Raw genomic sequence first — 16,455 nt, forward strand, 5'->3', positions numbered from 1 at the left:
AGGTTGAATTAAGCACAATACATCATGGATGCATAACATACATAGATGCATAACATACATAGTCTTAAAAAATAATCCCAGAAACAGCATGCCTTAAAGATATTACATGTGCAATATGTTCTACAATCTGAGTGTGAAAAGCTAGCCAGAAAGCATCTTTCAGACTTAAAAAGATTAAAAAAAATAAAACCCCAGACATATTTTACAGATAATTTTAACTATATTTTGGGATAGCAAACATTCAATTCAAACATTGAATCCTGGCATACTTCAGTAAGATATCAATCAGCACAACAGTGCTGCCTTTTTTTCCTTTGAAAAATGAAAGAATTAAATTCAAAACAAACAACTTCAATTTAACACCAAACTACAGGATAACCAATCTTAAAAATGTCAAATTGTAATGGATCTTAATACCCATACAAAGAACAGAAATAGTGACATTGTTCCTTGGTAATGCATAGCAACCCTACAGAATTTCAGTGAAGGAGAAAGAAGGGAAAAACACCTTATTACTTCTAACTCCTGGGAGCCATTTTGGTCTCCAAAGGTTTTAGACAGCCTCAGGCCATATGTCTGCAGTGTTTGGGGAAATGACTTGCCTTTGCACAAACACTACAATGTTCCCCAGCATCCCCGCTCAATTTCCATTTAACTCTTCCTTACCTGTATCAGCCTTTCCCCCCCCCTTTTTGCAGCAACATTTCAGAAGGGTTTTGCTTAAAAAAAAAAAACAAAAAAAGAAAAAAGAAAAAAAACCACACAAAACCACAAACCAAAACCCTTCTGCTTTTTCTGACAAGTTTTCTTAGAAAAAAAATAGGACCAGAATTTATAAATCTTTGAGAGAAAACAGAAATCCGTTTTAAACTAAAATATTTGGAAACAAAACTAGTTTAGCTAGCAGTCATGGAGCTTTGAAGTTTGATATTGCTCAAATGTTTGTCTGGTTTACCTCAGTTAACAACAAATAGGTAGACAACAAAAAATCATAATCAACAATCCCATAGAAAACAATGGCACTACTAAAATCCTATCAGTGTATTTAGATTTTTAATTACATTCTTAGCACCACATTACAGGCTATTATTAAGTCCCTGGATAAGGCCTCAAACTATTAACTGTTTTGTCTTTTCAGAAGTAATAGGAAATAACACACCTAATATAGAAGGAAAGAGAAAGATTTAATCCTCCCTATATTTTTCTAAACTCACTTAGAGATGTTTTGTGTTTTCCTCTGTTTTCTGTAAAGATTCAAGGCAATGCACTGCAAGCTATTTTGCTTGATAGCTGTTTTAAAAACCTCTAGAAAATTCTTAGCCAAGGTCACTATTGATGACTAAAAGTATGACAGTATATGAGGCTACTAAAATATTCTGTTCATCTCAGAGGTTGAGTTAAGCAGCTCTAAGAAAGAGGAAAATCAATATAGTACTTCACAGAGAGGAAGAAAATGAAAGTTTAGCAGTTAAGTGGTTAATGCAATTCCTAAGTGTTCAGCAATCATTGCAATTTAGTGCCATTTCAATTATTACACAATAAACAGACCATATTGTCTGGAAACAAATTTTTATGAGTATAGCTGAAGGGGTTACAACTTATTTAGCTCCTGAAACTCTAAGGGAAAGAACATTTCTGAATGCTAACACTACAGATAAGAAATATGCAGGTACAATAGAAAGGTTATTTTTAGGTCACTACTATGGTAACTAACCACACTGACCTTTAAAATTAGTATGCAGTTCAAGAAAAATGAAGTTGAGTAAAATGTTCTTTAAACAGGATCATTTTAATAAACAATATTTCACATCCTTACAGCACAATGTTGTCATTTTTTACGGCTATTAATTTTACTTTTGTATCACAGCATCATAATATAATGTATAAGGATATCATGATGCAGAACGGGCTAGGAAAAAAACATGCAAACAGCCAGAAAACTGATTAAACTATCATTAATTTATGTTTAAAGAATTTAAAAAAAATAAGAATGGTTATATTTATTTTTGCCATTTATTTTATAAAATAAAACTGCTAGCTGGTGATGGTCAGTTTTTCATATAACGTGAAGTCATGGAAGCATTCATAACTGGAATACTTAAAATCATCTTACTTTGTCTCATTTTGCTGAAATACAGCATTTTAAGTGGATTTTGAAAGCAAACCCTGTTCTGCAATTTATAAATTCAAAGACAAACAGGTGAGAGTAATGCTCAGGGCAGATGAAATAAATAGCATGAGATTAAAAGTGTATGGTTGATGGCAGCAAGGACTCAATAAAGGAAACAATATTGTGAACAGAGTATCGTTGGAATCCAATGTACTAATGTTTACTTAGACAAAGCATCAATTAGAATCATGGCTTTAATAAATAATATATTATGTGTCAGTCCATTAGGTAAGAAATGGAAATCAAATTTTGGCTGGTCATAAATGTGTGCTGGCAGTTCAACAAAACCACCATTACAGAGAATATATGTAATATGCTGAAACTTGGAAAGATCAAATTTAACCTGTAAATTTACAATCATCAAACACAGAACACAACTGCTCTAATTTCATTGAGATTAGTCTCAACCATGTTTGAAACAGTTTACAATGATATTGATATTGAATTGCTGAGGTGAGTAGCTCAGCGGAGCGGGGGGGAGATCAGCGTTCAGGAGCCTCAACTCAGAGCGACAAGAGCCACCGAGGGAGCTTCAAGTCCTCGACAAGACCTGCCCAGGAGCCGACAGCTCAGCTAACGCGAGCAGCTGACTCACAGGGGGCGGAACCAGGAGGAACGGCGGCAGATTTAAACGGGGCATCACCAACCGTAGCTGGTCAATTGCTGAGGTGAGTAGCTCGAGAGGGGACGCCTTCAACACCGGAGCGGGGGGGGGGGGGGGGGGGGAAGATGATCAGCGTCCAGGAGCCTCAACTCAGAGCGACAAGAGCCACCGAGGGAGCCTCAAGTCCTCGACAGGACCTGCCCACGAGCCGGCAGCTCAGCTGACTCACACGGGGCGGAGCCTGAAGCAGTGGCACCAGCCCTGACTGGTTAAAAACGTGCCCCAGGGAGCGCGAGCGACTAGGAGTGGGCAGGCGAACAGAGCGGGTCGAGGCAGTTCGCGCGGGCAGGCGAACAGAGCGGGTCGAGGCAGTTCGCGCGGGATGGTGAGCACCCCTCGTATGATCAGGGCCTGGTCTGGGAGCTCTGCTCTGGCTACCCCGGCGGTGGCCAGCGTAGGCGCCCAGACAGAGCCGATGAGAGGGGAGGCTGCAGTGCAGAGCTCTGAGTGTAGAGAGTGCCTGCACTGGTCTCCTGAAGGGAGGGTGCGCAATGGGCAGGGCTGCACTCGGTGCTCCCTGGTGGAGGTGCTCCTGCAGCATCTGGCTGAGCTGCGGGATGTCAGGGAAGCAGAGAGGAAGCAGGAATGCTTGCTCCCGGCCCAAACTGTGCTGGGGTCTCGAGCTTCACCTCTACCTCATGAAAGAAAGAAGGAGGCCGTTAACCTGGGAAGCTGGGAGTTTAGTGACAAAAAAAAAAAAACAAAACAAAACCAAAACAACAAATAAAAGGAGGAAAAGGACAACCAAAAGCAAGGGGCTTCCCCCTAAATCCCCTGTCCCCACGCAGAACCGCTTTGCTGTCCTGCAGGGGGCTAATGAGGAAGCGCACTCGAGCCAGAAACAGCCGGTTGATGCACGGCTAAAGAAGATCTCTATTGGTGCTGCTAGGAAAAAGCGGCGGGTTGTAGTAGTAGGGGATTCTAAGCTGAAAGGGACAGAAGCACTTGTCTGCCGGCCAGACCCCATCTCAAGGGAGGTGTGTTGCCTACCGGGGGCACGGATCAGGGATGTGGCAGAGAGGCTGCCTGCTCTAGTAAGTCCCACGGACTATTACCCACTCCTGGTGATACATGTGGGTGCTAGGGATATAGGTAGTAGTAGCCTGGGGAACATAAAGAAGGACTACAGAGACATGGGGGAGGTGGTTAGGGGCTCTGGAGCTCAGGTGGTCTTTTCATCAATTCTCCAGGGTACGGGGGAGGACCTAAAAAAACCTAGGAGGATTAGCCAGGTTAATAAATGGTTAAAAGGGTGGTGTCATAGTCAGGGGTTTGGGTGTCTTGAACACAGGACCCAAGCTTGTAGGCCATGTCCAGTGGGGGCTGGTGGAGCTGGTCTGATGATAAAGAAGGGAAAGAGCAGTTTTGGTAGGAGGCTTGTGTCGTGGTTTAAACCCAGACAGGTAATTCGTTCACTCACCCCCCTCCCCCTTCTTTCCCTCCCCCTACTCCCAGAGGGACGGAGAGGAGAATCGAAAAGAATGCAACTCCCACGGGTTGAGATAAGAACAGTTTAGTAACTAAGGTATAACACAGATCACTACTGCTGCCACCAATGATAATAATGATAAAGGAAATAACAAGAGAAGAGAATACAACACCTCAGCACCAGCTGACCGATAACTCGCCCCCCAAGCCCGACCAAGCTCCGACCGATACCTCCTCCAACCCTGCAGTCCCCCAGCCCTTCCGGCTAACTCCCAGTTACATCCTGGGCATGACGTGCTGTGGTATGGAATACCTCTTTGGTCAGTTTGGGTCAGGTGTACTGTCTCTGCCTCCTCCTGGCTTCCCCTCCTCCCTGGCAGAGCATGAGGCTCACAAAGTCCTTGGCCAAACAAAACATCATTGTTATCAGCTCTGTTTCCAAGCTGAAAGTCAAAACACTGCACTGCACCAGCTACCAAGAAGGAGAAAAATGACTGCTACTGCTGAACCCAGGACATTATCCACCCCTTATTCCATACCATTCATGTCATGCTCAGATCCCACATTTTCAATATACCATCACTCTTACCTAAGTGCACTCTTATCTTAGTGCATGGACCAGTCCCTATAAAGCTGCTGAGTCCATCTGGTCCATGATGTCAGGCTCCATCTCTTGTAACAGTCTTCCAGAGCAGGAGAGACTGTGTGCAGTGTTCACACTCGTGAATAACCTGGGCAATAGCTTCCATTACTACGTCCACCCCTCAATCATGAGTCCGTCTCTATGTTGCATCTCTGCCCTGATGGCCTCAATCTCATGGGCCCTTCCAGGCTCAAAATAATTCACTGTCCCCTTCAGCAGTTTCTGCAGCTTGTTGCTGGGGACTCCATACAGCTGCCTTCCATCTCCGATGCTTCCAAAGCACTGGAGGGGCCCAGTGGACTAGATACTTGCCCATACCGTCCCACACACCCTGCCACTCATCACTGTCCAGCCTTGGAGAAAACCTTTTGGTCCCCCTATATCCTCGTCTAACCCCAGACAAGACGCAAACCTGACTCTGCTTAACTTTTGAGGTCGGACAAAATGGTTGTGGGTAGAACACAGTCTGTGTGTGTGCCAACATGCTGATCCCCACCACAATCAGCAGGCAGGTCCCAAGGATACCCAAAGGCCATTCAAAACCTTCAGAACTCTCAGTTGATGCTGCTGTACTTGTCACTGGGGCTGGTGTAGCTGCTGTGCTTGCCGGCTCTCCCACCACCAGCTTCTCTTTTCCTGAGTCCAGCTCTTCCTCCTCTGCCTTGCTGGGAAATGCTGCGTGGTCTTCTGCATCCTCCCGGGGCTCGGGGGGCGGCTGCCGGGGAATGCTCTCGGCCGTCGCGGGGCTCGGCTCGGCCGCGGGGCTCGGCTCCTCCGCGGGGCTGGGCTCGGCCCCCGGGCTCGGCTCGGCCGCGGGGCTCGGCTCCTCCGCCGCCTTCTCCCTCTGCTCGGCAGCCGCCTCCTTCCGCTCCTCGACCTCCCCGACCTCCTCCACCGGCAGCCGTCCCCTCGCGGCCTCCGGCCCCGCTCCCGCCGCCGCTTGGTCCCCGGGGCCGCTCTCCCGGGCCGGTTCGGCTGCCGCCGGCTCCCGGGGCCGCTCCCCCTCGGCTCCCCGCAGCCTCACGAAGATGGAGAGTAGGGCGAGGGCCAGGACGGTGAAGAGCAGCCGGACGGCCAGGTACAAGTCCACGGCCACGTCCGTCCCGCCCTGCTGCTGGAGCCCGCCCGTATTACAAGCCATTGCCATAAAGCACAGTGAGACAAGAACCTTAGCCCAAGCCCCACACTTGATAAACACTAACACAGCAAATACCGGCTCTACATAAGTTACAACATTCTGAAGCTGTGAGATCAACAAGAACAACTCTGAGAGCCAATAAATCAGCATTGTGATGACTGACTATTAATCCAGTCAAATCTGTCGTTATCTCAACCCTTCGTGCCCCACGTTGGGCACCAAAAAGAACTGTCGTGGTTTTAAACCCAGACAGGTCATTCGTTCACTCACCCCCCCCCCCCTTCTTTCCCTCCCCCTACTCCCGGAGGGACGGAGAGGAGAATCGAAAAGAATGCAACTCCCACGGGTTGAGATAAGAACAGTTTAGTAACTAAGGTATAACACAGATCACTACTGCTACCAGCAATGATAATAATGATAAAGGAAATAACAAGGGAAGAGAATACAACACCTCAGCACCAGCTGACCGATAACTCGCCCCCCAAGCCCGACCAAGCTCTGACCGATACCTCCTCCAACCCTGCAGTCCCCCAGCCCTTCCGGCTCACTCCCAGTTACATCCTGGGCATGATGTGCTGTGGTATGGAATACCTCTTTGGTCAGTTTGGGTCAGGTGTCCTGTCTCTGCTTCCTCCTGGCTTCCCCTCCTCCCTGGCAGAGCATGAGGCTCACAAAGTCCTTGGCCAAACCAAAACATCATTGTTATCAGCTCTGTTCCCAAGCTGAAAGTCAAAACACTGCACTGCACCAGCTACCAAGAAGAAGAAAAATGACTGCTACTGCTGAACCCAGGACTGCTTGCCAGACTGGTCAAGGAGGCTTTAAGCTAGTTTTGTTTGCCGAGGGGGGGCATCATTCCATTCCAACACACCCAGTCAGTTGCCAGAACCTATAATAAATGCTTGGAGCAATGTAGAGATATCCCAGCTGCTCCAGCCAATAAGCCGGCTCAGATGCCTCTATACAAATGCCTGTAGCATGGGGAACAAATAAGAGGAATTAGAGATGTGGGCACATCTACAGGGGTATGATATAATAGGCATCACAGAAACATGGTGGGATGGCTCCTATGACTGGAGTGTTGGAATGGAAGGTTACAGGCTCTTTAGGAAAGACAGGCCTGGCAGGCGGGGAGGGGGAGTTGCCCTTTTATGTTAGGGATAAGCTGGAGAGTATGGAACTCTGCCTGGGGATAGGTGAGCAGTCCACAGAGAGTTTGTGGGTCAGGGTTAAAGGGAATATAGCTATGGGAGACATTACTCTGGGGGGTCTGCTACATACCGCCTGATCAAGGAGAACCTGCGGATGAAGCACTCCATAGACAGATAGGAAAAGCCTCACACTCGCAGGCCCTTGTTCTCATGGGTGACTTCAACCACCCTGACATCTGTTGGAAGGACGGTACAGCCCGGCACAAGCAATCCAGGAAGTTCCTCGATTGTGTAGAAGACAACTTCCTTCTGCAAGTAATAGAGGAGCTGACAAGGAGAGGTGCCATGCTTGACCTCATGCTCACTAACAGGGAAGGGCTTGTTGGAAATGTGACTCTCCAGGGCAGCCTTGGATGCAGTGATCATGAGATGCTTGAATTTGAGATCCTCAGGACAGTGAGAAGAGTGTGCAGCAAGCTCACTGCCCTGGACTTCAAAAGAGCAGACTTTGGCCTCTTCAGGAACCTGCTTAGGAAGGTTCCATGGGATACAGCCCTAGAGGGCAGAGGGGCCCAAGACTGTTGGTTGATATTCAAGGATCACCTGCTGCAAGCTCAGGAGTGTTGCATCCCAACCAGAAGGAAGTGCAGCAGGAGGGCCAGGAGGCCTCCTTGGAAGGATAAGGAGCTCCTGAGGAAAATTCATTTGAAAAAAGAGGCTTATAATAAGTGGAAGCAAGGACAGGTGGCACGGGGAGAATACAGGGATGTTGTCCGAGAAGCTAGGGACCAGGTTAGGAAAGCTAAGGCTCAGTTAGAATGAAACTTAGCTAGAGGTATTAAAGATAACAGGAAGGGATTCTACAGGTACATAGCAAATAAAAAACAGACTAGGGAGAATGTAGGCCCCTCAGGAAGCTCTCGGGAGAACTGGCTACACAGGATTTGGAGAAAGCTGAGGTTCTGAATGACTTCTTTGCCTTGGTCTTCACTGGCAAAGGCTCTGACCACACCACCCATCTTGGAAGGCAGATGCAGGGACTGTGAGAATGAAGACCTTGCACCCACTGTAGGAGAGGAACTGGTTCGAGACCATCTTAAAAATCTGAATGTGCACAAGTCCATGGGTCCTGAGGAGATCCATCCACGGGTCCTGGTGGAGCTGGCAAATGAAGTTGCGAAGCCGCTGGCCATCATATTTGAGAAATCAAGGCAGTCAGATGAAGCTCCCGATGACTGGAAAAAGGGAAATATAACCCCCATTTTCAAGAAGGGGAAAATGGATGATCTGGGGAATTACAGACTGGTCAGTGTCACCTCTGTGCCTGGCAAAATCTTTGAACAGATTCTGCTGGGTGCCATGCTAAGGCACATGAAAATCAACAAGGTGCTTGGTGACAGCCAGCATGGCTTCACTAAGGGGAAATCCTGCCTGACCAATTTGGTGGCCTTCTATGATGGGGCTACAGAACTGATGGATGGGGTAGAGCAGTTGATGTCATCTACCTGGACTTGTGCGAAGCATTAGACGCTGTCCCACACGCCATCCTTGTCTCTAAATTGGAGAGACATGAATTTGATGGATGGACCACTTGGTGGATTAAGAACTGGCTGGATGGCTGCACGCAAAGAGTTGTGGTCAATGGCTCAATGTCCGGCTGGGGACCAGTAACGAGTGGCGTCCCTCAGGGATCGGTGTTGGGACCGGTCTTGTTTAACATCTTCATCACTGACATGGACAGTGGGATTGAGTGCGCCCTCATCAAGTTTGCTGATGACACCAAGCTGTGTGGTTCGGTTGATATGCTGGAGGGAAGGAATGCCATCCAGAGGGACCTCGACACACTTGTGAGGTGGGCTGATGCCAACCTCATGAGGTTTAACCATGCCAAGTGCAAGGTCCTACACCTGGGTTGGAGCAATCCCAGGCACAGCTACAGGTTGGGCAGAGAAGAGATTCAGAGCAGCCCTGAGGAGAAGGACTTGGGGGTGTTGGTCGATGAGAAAATGAACATGAGCCGGCAGTGTGTGCTTGCAGCCCAGAAAGCCAACCGTATCCTGGGCTGCATCAAAAGGAGTGTGACCAGCAGGTCGAAGGAGGTGATCCTGCCCCTCTGCTCTTGTGAGACCTCACCTGGAGTATTGTGTGCAGTTCTGGTGTTCTCAACATAAAAAGGACATGGAACTGTTGGAATAAGCCCAGAGAAGGGCCACGAGTACGATCAGGGGACTGGAGCACCTCCCGTATGAAGACAGGCTGAGGAAGTTGGGGCTGTTCAGCCTGGAGAAGAGAAGGCTGCATGGAGACCTCATAGCAGCCTTCCAGTATCTGAAGGGGGCCTATAGGGATGCTGGAGAGGGACTCTTCATTAGAGACTGTAGTGACAGGACAAGGGGTAAAGGGTTAAAACTTAAACAGGGGAAGTTTAGGTTGGATATAAGAAGGAAATTCTTTACTGTTAGCGTGGTGAGGCACTGGATTCGGTTGCCCAGGGAGGTTGTGAATGCTCCATCCCTGGCAGTGTTCAAGGCCAGGTTGGACGAGGCCTTGGGTGATATGATTTAGGGTTAGGTGTCCCTGCCCACGGCAGGGGGGTTGGAACTAGATGATCCTGAGGTCCTTTCCAACCCTAACGATTCTATGATTCTAAGAGAATACAACACCTCACCACCAGCCGACCGATAACTCGCCCCCCCAGCCCGACCAAGCACCAACCGATACCTCTTCCAACCCCACAGTCCACTAGCGCTTCCAGGTAACTCTCAGTTACATCCTGGGCATGGTGTGCTGTGGTATGGAATACTTCTTTGGTCTGTTTATGTCAGGTGTCCTGTCTCTGCTTCCTCCTGGCTTCCCCTCCTCCCTGGCAGAGCATGAGGCTCAGAAAAGTCCTTGGCTAGACCAATCATTTCAGCGTTATCAGCGCTGGTCCCAGGCTGAAAGTCAAAAACACAGCACTGCACCAGCTACTAAGAAGGAGAAAAAATGACTGCTACTGCTGAACCCAGGACAGTCAATGTAAATGTTTTCCGGGTTAAAAATTCTGTTGAGAAATTACAAAAATATACATCCAATCTGTCCATGTTTTTAAGTGGTCACCCTAGGTGAGCTGATTTCTCTCCAATGGTGCTCATGGAGCTACAGTAGCAGCCATACTCCTTGGGGTTTGTTTTTTTTTCTATCTAATACTTACAATACCTTTTCTTACTAAAAAAAAGAAAAATAAAATTAAGCTGTTTATAAACATGTAGTAACATGGCAATGGGATCTTGTTTCCAAAAATGTAACATACAATCCTAATCTTAACTATTCTGAAAATTTAAGACCTACTGGTTAGCCTTCTCTTCTTTGTGCAGTAATTTTGCTTATAGTAAATAATCAAAATTGCAATTTTTTGAAAGCTAACCAAGTCTCTGAGCATTCTTCTTGACATCTTTTCAGCCAAGATTGTTTATAGCTGTTGGCGACTGAATGAGCTTATTTAAGAAAAAGAACGTAAGTGTGCCAGCCAGATGAGAACGCTAAGCAGGAAGGGAACAAGCTAACACAACAGGTAGACTGCCTGTATGGGAAAGATTTCCCCCAGATTAGTCTCTCATCAGCAAAGACCACCAGCAAAGTCATTATTTCTGCTGTACTGTATGTGACAATCTCCACATTTATGTTAAAAGAGATTCAGATTCTGACAGGTTATTTTTCATTTTGCTACTTGTCTGGTATTTACGCAAACAAATACAATTTTTGGTTAAAACAAAACAAAACAACTGCTCATGTAAGTAATCATTTAGAAATAAGGTTCCACCAATATTATTTTCCAGTCTGGCATAAGAGAAACATGAAGCAGAAATAATTACTGTCTGACACTAGGAAAAACAATGGTGATTAACTACACAGATTTAGCTTTAAAATACAGATTTCACTGCAATATCATGGCCACATATAAGCATCCAGATTTAAAAAGAAGCTTCTAATTCAAAGGAGAGAGTGGAGGGGGGGGTTGTGTGTATAAATAAATATTATTTTAATCTATTTAGTCTGCAAATCTATTTAAAATACAATAAAATGAGAGGCAGGTCTAAAGACTAAATACTGAAATATAAGACTGTCAAATGAACAAACTTTTTCACTCTGCACTTTTTATTTTATCACTAGATGCTATTCCTAACTTATTAAAATTGATCAAATAGAAATCTGTGAATAAAGAAAAAAATAAGCCTAGAAAAGTGTGACTTGGATTTAATATTATATAATTGCCAAGGGACATACTGAGATCAATGCTTTTTTGCCCGAAATGGATGTCAGAAAGAGATGTACTTCAGTCTTTTAGGGAACACGGGTCTATTTAATTCTTGTGTCTGATGTATGTGAAATATGCCTGTCTTAGCCTTCTTTCTTGCCTTAAGGCCATTCTGGAGGCAGACATTACTACTTTTAATAGGCCACCATCTGAGGGATCCAATAACCCATTGACTCTAATGGACTTGCCTGTTTATTCACTTACACCTTTTTTTTCAGACAATTTTAGTTTTGCATGCTGAGTTGTTTCACTTTAAATTAAAAGAAACAAAGGGGAAAAGACTGTGTGGCTAATAAACCATGATTATTTTCAAAGTTCTTCACAACAGGATCCTCCATATACTAAGGTATATCACTTGAGAACAGATTCACTGCTGTGATTCTCCACTTGTTAGAATCAACAAAACTTCTAAATTTAGCGAGACAAAAAGTAGGTTATTATAAACTGTCGAGGTTTAAAACCAGGCAGAGGGCTCGTTCACTCACTCCCCCCCCTTTTGTCCTCCCCCTACTCCCGGAGGGACGGAGAGGAGAATCGAAAAGAATGCAATTCCCACGGGTTGAGATAAGAACAGTTGTCCTGGGTTCAGCAGTAGCAGTCATTTTTCTCCTTCTTGGTAGCTGGTGCAGTGCAGTGTTTTGACTTTCGGCCTGGGAACAGAGCTCATAGCGATGTTTTGGTTTGGCCAAGGACTTTGTGAGCCTCATGCTCTGCCAGGGAGGAGGGGAAGCCAGGAGGAAGCAGAGACAGGACACCTGACCCAAACTGACCAAAGAGGTATTCCATACCACAGCACGTCATGCCCAGGATGTAACTGGGAGTTAGCCGGAAGGTCTGGGAGACGGCAGGGTTGGAGGAGGTATCGGTCGGAGCTTGGTCGGGCTGGGGGGGGCGAGTTATCGGTCGGCTGGTGGTGAGGTGTTGTATTCCCTTGTTATTTCCTTTATCATTATTATTATTGGTGGTAGCAGTAGTGATTTGTGTTATACCTTAGTTACTAAAGTGTTCTTATCTCAACCCGTGGGAGTTGCATTCTTTTCAACTTTCCTCTCCATCCCTCCGAGAGCAGGGGGAGGGCAAGAAAGGGGGGGGGAAGTGAGCGAACGAATTACCTGACTGGGTTTAAACCACGACAGTTCTTTTTGGCTCCCAACATGGGGCACGAAGGGTTGAGATAACGACAGATCTGACCAGATTAATAGTCACTCATCACAATGACGATTTATTGGCTCTCAGAGTTGTTTCTCTTGATCTCACAGCTTCAGAATGTTGTAACTTATGTAGAGCCGGTATTTGCTGTGTTAGTGTTTATCAAGTGTGGGGCTTGGGCTAAGGTTCTTGTCTCGCTGTGCTTTATGGCAATGGCTTGTAATACGGGCGGGCTCCAGCAGCAGGGCGGGACGGACGTGGCCGTGGACTTGTACCTGGCCGTCCGGCTGCTCTTCACCGTCCTGGCCCTCGCCCAACTCTCCATCTTCGTGAGGCTGCGGGGAGCCGAGGGGGAGCGGCCCCGAGAGCCGGCGGCAGCCGAACCGGCCCGGGAGAGCGGCCCCGGGGACCGAGCGGCGGCGGGAGCGGGGCCGGAGGCCGCGAGGGGACGGCTGCCGGTGGAGGAGGTCGGGGCGGTCGAGGAGAGGAAGGAGGCGGCTGCCGAGCAGCGGGAGAAGGCGGCGGAGGAGCCGAGCCCCGCGGCCGAGCCGAGCCCCGCGGAAGAGCCGAGCCCCGCGGAGGAGCCGAGCCCCGCGGCAGAGCCGAGCCCCTCGACGGCCGAGAGCATCCCCCGGAAGCAGCCCGCCGAGCCCCAGGAGGATGCAGGAGACCACGCAGCATTTCCCAGCAAGGCAGAGGAGGAAGAGCTGGACTCAGGAAAAGAGAAGCTGGCGGTGGGAGAGCCGGCAAGCACAGAAGCTACACCAGCCCCAGTGACAAGTACAGCAGCATCAACTGAGAGTTCTGAAGGTTTTGAATGGCCTTTGGGTATCCTTGGGACCTGCCTGCTGATTGTGATGGGGATCAGCATGTTGGCACACACACAGGCTGTGTTCTACCCACAACCATTTTGTCCGACCTCAAAAGTTAAGCAGAGTCAGGTTTGCGTCTTGTCTGGGGTTAGACGAGGATATAGGGGGACCAAAAGGTTTTCTCCAAGGCTGGACAGTGATGAGTGGCAGGGTGTGTGGGACGGTATGGGCAAGTATCTAGTCCACTGGGCCCCTCCAGTGCTTTGGAAGCATCGGAGATGGAAGGCAGCTGTATGGAGTCCCCAGCAACAAGCTGCAGAAACTGCTGGAGGGGACATTGAATTATTTTAAGCCTGGTGGGCCCATGGCACTTCAGGCCATCAGAGCAGAGATGCAACATACAGATGGACTCATGATTGAGGGGTGGACTTAGCAATGGACACTATTGCCCAGGTTATTCACAAGTGTGAACACTGCACACAGTCTCTCCTGCTCTGGAAGACTGTTACAAGAGATGGAGCCTGACATCATGGACCAGATGGACTCAGCAGCTTTATAGGGACTGGTCCATGCACTAAGATAAGAGTGCACTGAGATAAGAGTGATGGTATATTGAAAATGTGGGATCTGAGCATGACGTGAATGGTATGGAATAAGGGGTGGATAATGTCCTGGGTTCAGCAGTAGCAGTCATTTTTCTCCTTCTTGGTAGCTGGTGCAGTGCAGTGTTTTGACTTTCGGCCTGGGAACAGAGCTGATAGCGATGTTTTGGTTTGGCCAAGGACTTTGTGAGCCTCATGCTCTGCCAGGGATGAGGGGAAGCCAGGAGGAAGCAGAGACAGGACACCTGACCCAAATGGACCAAAGAGGTATTCCATACCACAGCACGTCATGCCCAGGATGTAACTGGGAGTTAGCCGGAAGGTCTGGGAGACGGCAGGGTTGGAGGAGGTATCGGTCAGAGCTTGGTCGGGCTGGGGGGGGCGAGTTATCGGTCGGCTGGTGGTGAGGTGTTGTATTCCCTTGTTATTTCCTTTATCATTATTATCATTGGTGGTAGCAGTAGTGATTTGTGTTATACCTTAGTTACTAAACTGTTCTTATCTCAACCCGTGGGAGTTGCATTCTTTTCAATTTTCCTCTCCATCCCTCCGAGAGCAGGGGGAGGGCAAGAAAGGGGGGGGGAAGTGAGCGAACGAATTACCTGACTGGGTTTAAACCACGACAACAGTTTAGTAACTGAGGTATAACACAAATCACTACTGCTACCACCAATAATAATAATGATAAAAGAAACAAAGAGGGAAGAGAATACAACACCTCACCACCAGCCAACTGATAACTCGCCCCCCCCCCCCCCCAACCCAACCAAGCACCGACCGATACCTCCTCCAACCCTGCAGACTCCCTGTCCTTCCCAGTTACATCCTGGGCATGACGTGCTGTGGTATGGAATACCTCTTTAGCTAGCTTGGGTCAGGTGTCCTGTCTGTGCTTCCTCCCGGCTTCCCCTCCTCCCTGGCAGAGCATGAGGCTCACAAAGTCCTTGGCCAAACCAAAACATCATTGTTATCAGCTCTGTTCCCAAGTCGAAAGACAAAAACACAGCGCTGCACCAACTACCAAGAAGGAGAAACATGACTGCTACTGCTGAACCCAGGACATTATCCACCCCTTATTCCATACCATTCACGTCATGCTCAGATCCCACATTTTCAATATACCATCACTCTTATCTTAGTGCATGGACCAGTCCCTATAAAGCTGCTGAGTCTATCTGGTCCATGATGGCAGGCTCCATCTCTTGTAACAATCTTTCAGAGCAGGAGAGGCTGTGTCCAGTGTTCACACTCGTGAATAATCTGGGCAATAGCATCCATTGCTAAGTCCACCCCTTGATCATGAGTCTATCTCTATGTTGCATTTCTGCCCTGATGGCCTGAATGTCATGGGCCCACCCAGCTCAAAATAATTCACTGTCCCCTCCAGCAGTTTCTGCAGCTTGTTGATGGGGACTCCATAGAGCTGCCTTCCATCTCCGATGCTTCCAAAGCACTGGAGGGGCCCAGTGGACTAGATACTTGCCCATACTGTCCCACACACCCTGCCACTCATGACTGTCCAGCTTTGGGGAAAATCTCCTGGTCCCCCTATATCATCGTCTAACTCCAGACAAGACCCAAACCCGACTCTGCTGAACTTTTGAGATCAGACAAAATGGTCGTGGGTAAAACACAGTCTGTATGTGTGCCAATATTCTGATCCCCATCACAATCAGCAGGCAGGTCCCAAGGATACCCAAAGGCCATTCATTCAAAACCTTCAAAACTCTCAAACGATGCTGCTGTACTTGTCACTGGGGCTGTTGTAGCTGCTGTGCTTGCCGGCTCTCCCACCACCAGCTTCTCTTTTTCTGAGTCCAGCTCTTCCTCCTCTGCCTTGCTGGGAAATGCTGCCTGGTCTCCTGCATCCTCCTGGGGCTCGGGGGGCGGCTTCCAGGGAATGCTCTCGGCCGCCGCGGGGCTCGGCTCCTCCACGAGGCTCGGCTCCTCCGCCGCCTTCTCCCGCTGATCGGCAGCCGCCTCCTTCGGCTCCTCGACCTCCCCGACCCCCTCCACCGCCAGCCGTCCCCTCGCGGCCTCCGGCCCCGCTCCCGCCGCCGCTTGGTCCCCGGGGCCTCTCTCCCGGGCCGCTTCAACAGCCGGCGGCTCCCGGGGCGGCTCCCCCTCGGCTCCCAGCAGCCTCACGAAGACGGAGGCGAGGACGAGGGCCAGGACGGTGAAGAGCAGAGGGACGGCCAGGTACAAGTCCACGGCCACGTCCGTCCCGCCCTGCTGCTGGAGCCCGCCCGTATTACAAATCATTGCCATAAAGTTCAGTGAGACAAGAACCTTAACCCAAGCCCCACACCTGATAAACACTAACACAGCAAATACTGCGTCTAAGTAATGTACGACATTCTGAAAGTGTGAGGTGAAAAGAAACAACTCTGAGAGCCAGTAA

At 48.4% G+C, this 16,455-nt stretch overlaps 2 protein-coding genes across 2 annotated transcripts in view; both read right to left on the reverse strand.

Moving 5' to 3' along the window:
• Window positions 1-16,455, reverse strand: part of LOC133279422 (transcription initiation factor TFIID subunit 4-like) — a 243,767-nt gene that overhangs the window by 15,511 nt on the left and 211,801 nt on the right. The window lies entirely within an intron of this gene.
• LOC133279421 (granule associated Rac and RHOG effector protein 1-like) overlaps window positions 15,028-16,455 on the reverse strand; it is a 340,966-nt gene continuing 339,538 nt past the window's right edge. Inside the window, exon 15 of the transcript XR_009746884.1 lies at window positions 15,028-15,188. The gene's annotated coding sequence lies outside the window, so the exon portion shown is untranslated. The remainder of the gene's footprint in view (window positions 15,189-16,455) is intronic.

The sequence above is a fragment of the Pezoporus flaviventris genome, unplaced genomic scaffold (genome assembly GCF_033815535.1).
Source record: "Pezoporus flaviventris isolate CSIRO_AGI_PZ_B2104156 unplaced genomic scaffold, CSIRO_AGI_Pfla_v1 ptg000077l, whole genome shotgun sequence".
Lineage (NCBI taxonomy): Eukaryota > Metazoa > Chordata > Aves > Psittaciformes > Psittacidae > Pezoporus > Pezoporus flaviventris.